This window comes from Eurosta solidaginis, chromosome 4 (assembly GCF_040869045.1).
Source record: "Eurosta solidaginis isolate ZX-2024a chromosome 4, ASM4086904v1, whole genome shotgun sequence".
NCBI classification, from domain to species: domain Eukaryota; kingdom Metazoa; phylum Arthropoda; class Insecta; order Diptera; family Tephritidae; genus Eurosta; species Eurosta solidaginis.
In genome coordinates, this window is record NC_090322.1 from 263,171,853 (window position 1) to 263,177,852 (window position 6,000).

Below are 6,000 nucleotides of genomic sequence, written 5' to 3' on the forward strand. Positions count from 1 at the left end.
CCATCAACAGCAACAACAACAACAATGTAGCTTTGATAAAAAATAGTGGGGGACGATAGTAAATTCTTGCGCGATAAGTACATAGCTATTGAGCAAACTTGCTCGTATATATGTATGTACCTACGTTTCAACACACCCGATTGCATTGTTGAGACAGGTTGCAACTTAAACAGGGTAAAGGGAGTGAAGCACGTTGTAGCTATGGTAAAATGAATTGAAGCATGACTCGAGATTTTTTTATGCACATCCATATAGTTGTTTGTTCTTTAATTTTTTATGTAAAAGTACTTTGAATGGCTCTTAAAAGTGGAGGGACCCAATTTGTTGCAGGTAGCAAAAGACATTACCAGAAGAAGCGGGATATTACTGGGTCGTATGGATTTGCTTTTGTTTTAATGTAAGTCGTTATGAGTGTACCCGCGAAAACATTGTCACCTTATATAACTTATATATATATATATATATATATTATACTTCACTTAAGACCTTAAAGTTGTATGCAAATTTAACATGGAACTTATATTAAAGGTGATCTTATGTTTAAGGCCCCATACTTACTTAATTGGCACTTAACCGTATAAACGAGTATGGCCGTCCAACAGGCGGTGTCAATCGCTTCTTCATGGGGTTAACTGGTGCCAATTAAATACACCAAGGAAATTTAAATCGTTTTCCATCTGCTTCTTCCAGCGAAGTGGGCCGCCCTCTTCCTCCGCTTCCATAGGTGAGTTCCGGTAAAAAACGTTCCTAGTCGGAGCATCATCTTTTATTCGCATAACATGACCGAGCCAGCGTAGCCGCTGTGGCTTAATTCGCTGGACTACAGTAGCCGCCGCGGTGTGGTGCATGCTCCACCTATCACACCGCAGATCCTGAAATTCTCAGGACAAAGCAAACTCAAAAATGTATAAACAAATTTTTTCAATTCGAAAAAAGTTTTTCTGAGCGAAGTCGCCCTACGGTAGTTATTTGGCAAATACTCCGAGTGTATTTCTGCCATGAAAATCTTCTCAGTGTAAACGTATCTTCCTAAGAGATGTCCCGTCCAGCCAATTTTTAGGAAAAATAAAAAAGCATCGCGACGCAAATTGGAAGAGAGGCTATGTCTAAAATTCCACCTTGCATTTATTTATTTTTTAAGTTGATTGTGTAAAGCTCGTACAGCTCATTATTAAATTTTCTTCGGTATTCGTAGACCTAGACATCCGTAAATCCTTCGAGGAATTTTTATCTCGAACACACCCAGATCCGTTCCATCTGATGTTGTCATGTTCCATGCTTCTGGACCATTTAGCAGGATGGGTAGGACAAGTGCCTTGTAGAGCATGATTTTCGTTTGCCGAGAGAGGACTTTACTTTTAAATTGCCTACCTCGTCCATAGTAACATTTATTGGCAGGACTTATTCTTCCCGAGGTTTCAAAACTGATATTGTTGTTTGTGTTAATGCTGGTTCCCAAATAAACGAAGTCTTCTAAATAAATAAATAAATAAATAAATAAATGCAAAGCACGATAGCCTGAGAAGAGTTTTTAGGCCGAGCTGCTCTTCCAATTCTCGTCGTGGTCCTTTTAATTTTTTTTAAAAATTTGCAGATGGGTTTTCACTTGAGAGGTTTTCATGGCAGAAATACACTCGGATTGTTTGCCAAATTACTGCCGAGCAACGACCAATAAAAACTGGGTAATTAGACAGTAACTAATCGAAAACAAATGTATAACATGTCGATAACAATCCGTATTTTTTTATTTTTTTTTTTTTGTAAAATCGGGCACTATTTCTGGGGCTCGTAGCTCAAGACCTTCGCATTCACGACTTCCTACGGTCTTTGGGCAGATTTTTTTTTTGTAAGTTTTTTCCTGAGCGGGGCACGAATTCCTCTACAGATATGCTCATGCATTCCGCATAGATGACTTGTACTCTCAGAGAGCAGGTGTGCGCGGATTTTAGCGACTCGCATCGTGCTCACATCTAAAAGAGCGTAGGCATGTCCCCGAAATGTAGCCTTATGGATCTTTTTATGTTTAAACCTGAAGCTGTATATGACCATGTGTCGGGAGCCCGCGAAGTCGGCCATCCACAATTCCATTAATAAATTTCTGCAATTTCTCTTCTCTATACAAGACAAAAAACTAATTTTTTCCCCTGCCCCCACTGGCTGCAGATTTATAACGCAACTAGTTTCTTTCTGCTTTATCTGTTTCTGCGTCAGTCACTTCTTGAGGCGATCTTCGTCTTAAAATATTTACCAAAATCCATGGAGAGAGAGTGGCATTTTGATCCGAAGCCACACCGGAAGATTTATGACGATTCCACAATGACCGTACCGTTCCATGCTCTGGTTCTAGACCCCGTTATCTGCTTATTATTATACGTTCCAATCTTCCAATCTTATCGTGGCTCTAAGTGATCCATCGAAGCTTTGGTAGGGAGGTAGGAAGTCTATCCGATGCAGTGAGTCTCATTGCAGTTGCTAACGCTATGTCCTTTACTCCATAGTAAAGGATGGGGTTTGCAATATATGTAAATATCCAATGAGAGAGAGAGGGCGAGACATCCCACGTACACCTTAGCATTCTTTTACATGTATTCAAAGCTGCCGAGTTTTTCTTCGCTTTCTCTTTCCCGTTGAGATACCACAACAACTTACTCTCCAGAACGATTCCTAGATATTAGGTATAAGGTTTCTCTTGCAGGTTTACACCTTCGAGCTAAGGCTTTAACCAATTCGGGACCTTATACCTCGTAGTAAACAAGACTAAATCCATCTTCTCCGAGTTGGCACTGAATCTTACATTAAATACCCAGATATGTATGTATCCCGAAGTTTACGGTAGGCCAAAGAGCTTTCGCGAGTCTTATTCTAAATTTTAAGGTCAATTGCTTTGATATGACGATAACAATCTCGTCTAAATAAGCGACTGCTTTATCTCAATTTTTAACGAGCTTTGAGTCTTGAGCTTGACAGATTTTTAATGCTGTTGTCCCAAATCCATGTTAGCTTCAGCATTGATTTTGCCTAGGGAACCCATAATCGCACCAACTTGTTTGCATTTTTAAAAGTACCTTCTATATTTACGCGAAAATGAAGAGCGTTATGGTTCATTTGCCTTTGATATTGTCATGTTCTATACAAACAGATTGGGTTCAATTAGGAACTACGAATTGTAGAAATCTTAGTCTTTCAAATATCTTAAACAAGAAGATTGTGAGGCTGGTATGTCGGGCGTCTTAAGTTCATGCAAGCGATCTACTCCTTCCCTCTTGATAACAAGAGGACTCTATTGCTCTTTCAACATTGTGGAACATAGATTAGGGCGACATTCGCTCTGTATACCGCAAGAAGACTAATGGGCTTCAAGTTAAAATAGAGAGACTGTGGTTGTGGCAGCAGTGTTAGAATGTTTCAATGTTATGGACGGTCGGGTCCCAAGACTAGACTGTATCTGGATTTTGTACGCTTCAGCGACAGACCTACGACAGGCCTGCCATATCGTGGGTTTATTTGTAGCCACTTATTAAGCTGCATAGTATAATCATTTCCCATATAAGAAGATAGATATCTTAATGCTCTAACGAATATTTTCCCCAGTAGTCTTGAAAATCAATTGTGACTTGTGGCATTTACTCAGTTCTTGATTAGCCGATAATAAAAAAGTACGCTTACAAGCAATATATTTCCCCTTTCTTAACACTTCAACTGCGATATTACAACAACACTAAATTACTACTTTATTTTTCTTTAAAAAGGTGCTGAAACCCAAACACAGAATTATCATAGTTATACCATGAGTTCAAGTAGAAGTGCTTGACGAGATGATGAACTATCTATTAACTCAATCCAAGTTAACACGCACGTCCAGTCGTCTGCTGGCCACTTGATAAAGTCGTTAAATGCAAAAGAAAGTTTTGTAATGAAATTTGTTTGAGTTGTTGTTAAAAGTATTGACGAAGGTTTAGAGTTATTTAGTACATTGCTGCGGGCAAGAAGTTGGTAATAAATGTTATTGCTTTAGCACGTGTTAAAATGTTTACTTCTCAAGAGTTTTAAAAGGGAAGCAATATTTAGAAGAAGGAATTCGAAGAACAAAGCTGAAAGAAATGTAAAGAAAGATAATGTAAAGCGAGCGCATTAAATAGCAAGGCGTCTAGTGGGAGAGAACACTTTGGAAAAAGTGAAATACAAAAACACCATAAAAAATCAAGTTTAAGTACTTAAAGAAGGGGCATAAAAAATAAGAAGCTCAATAGAGAGAAGACGGCAAATAAGTGGAAAAATAATCAAAACAAAACAAGAAAGACCTAAGTACAAATTGAAAACAATTGAGTACTTGTAAAAAATCAATAAGCAAGCAATGAGCACAGCACAGTGTAACAAAATTTGTCTCGTAGGGAGATAAAAACATTAAGGTATGAGTTGGTATCATATTTGACAATGAAAAAATATGATTACAAAAACAAACGAAAACAAGTAAGGAAGGCTAAGTTCGGGTGTAACCGAACTTTACATACTCTGTTGGGAGCTATGGAGACAAAATAAGGAAAATCACCATGTAGGAAAATGAACCTAAAGTAACCCTGGAATGTGGTTGTATGATATGTATATCAAATGGAAGGTATTAAAGAGTATTTTAAGAGAGAGTAGGCCATAGTTCTATGTATGGAGGCCATTTAGGGATATCGCCATAAAGGTGGACCAGGGCTGACTCTAGAATATGTTTGTACGATATGGGTATCAAATGAAAGGTGTTAATGTGTATTTTAAAAGGGAGTGATCCTTAGTTCCATGGGTGGACGCCGTTTCGAGATATCGCCATAAAGGTGGGCCAGGGGTGTTTGTACGATATGGGTATCAAACTAAAGGTGTTACTTAGAATTTTAAGAGGGAGTGGGCATTAGGTCTATAGGTGGACGCCTTTTCGAGTTATCGCCATTAGGGTGGGCCAGGGGTGACTCTAGAATGTGTTTGTACGATATGGATATCAAATTAAAGGTATTAATGAGGGTTTTAAAAGCGAGTGGCCCTTAGATGTATATGTGAAGGCGTTTTCGCGATATCGACCAAAATGTGGACCAGGGTGATCCAGAAAATCATCTGTCGGGTACTGCTAATTTATTTATATATGAAATACCACGAACAGTATTCCTGCCAAGATTCCAAGGGCTGTTGATTTCGCCTTGTAGAACTTTTTCATTTTCTTCTACTTAATATGGTAGGTGTCACACCCATTTTACAAAGTTTTTTCTAAAGTTATATTTTGCGTCAACAAACCAATCCAATTACCACGTTTCATCCCTTTTTTCGTATTTGGTATAGAATTATGGCATTTTTTTCATTTTTCGTAATTTTCGATATCGATAAAGTGGGCGTGGTTATAGTCGGATTTCGGCCATTTTTTATGCCAAGATAAAGTGAGTACGTGGACTAAACTTAGTAAAGATATATCGCTTTTTGCTCAAGTTACCATGTTAACGGCCGAGCGGAAGGACAGACGGTGGACTGTGTATAAAAACTGGGCGTGGCTTCCACCGATTTCGCCCATTTTCACAGAAAACAGTTACCGTCATAAAATCTATGCCCCTACCAAATTTAGGAAGGATTGGTAAATTTTTGTTCGCTTATGGCATTAAAAGTATTCTAGACAAACTAAATGAAAATGGGCGGAGCCACGCCCATTTTGAAATTTTCTTTTATTTTTGTATTTTATTGCATGATATCATTACTGGAGTTGAATTTTCACTTAATTTACTTATATACAGTAAAGATATTAGATTTTTTGTTAAAATTTGACTTTTAAAAAAATTTTTTTTAAAAAGTGGGCGTGTTCTTCATCCGATTTTGCTAATTTTTATTTAGCACATATATAGTAACAGTAGTAACGTTCCTGCCAAATTTCATCATGATATCTTCAACAACTGCCAAATTACAGCTTGCAAAACTTTTAAATTACCTTCTTGTAAAAGTGGGCGGTGCCACGCCCATTGTCCAAAATCTTACTAA

General features: G+C 38.0%; 1 protein-coding gene across 1 annotated transcript in view; it reads right to left on the reverse strand.

Annotated features, from left to right (window-relative positions):
• The window catches only part of fog (folded gastrulation), a 269,781-nt gene extending 265,823 nt beyond the window's left edge, over positions 1–3,958 (reverse strand). The window contains exon 1 of the mRNA XM_067785883.1: positions 3,787–3,958. The gene's annotated coding sequence lies outside the window, so the exon portion shown is untranslated. The remainder of the gene's footprint in view (positions 1–3,786) is intronic.
• Positions 3,959–6,000: the final 2,042 nt, after the last annotated feature.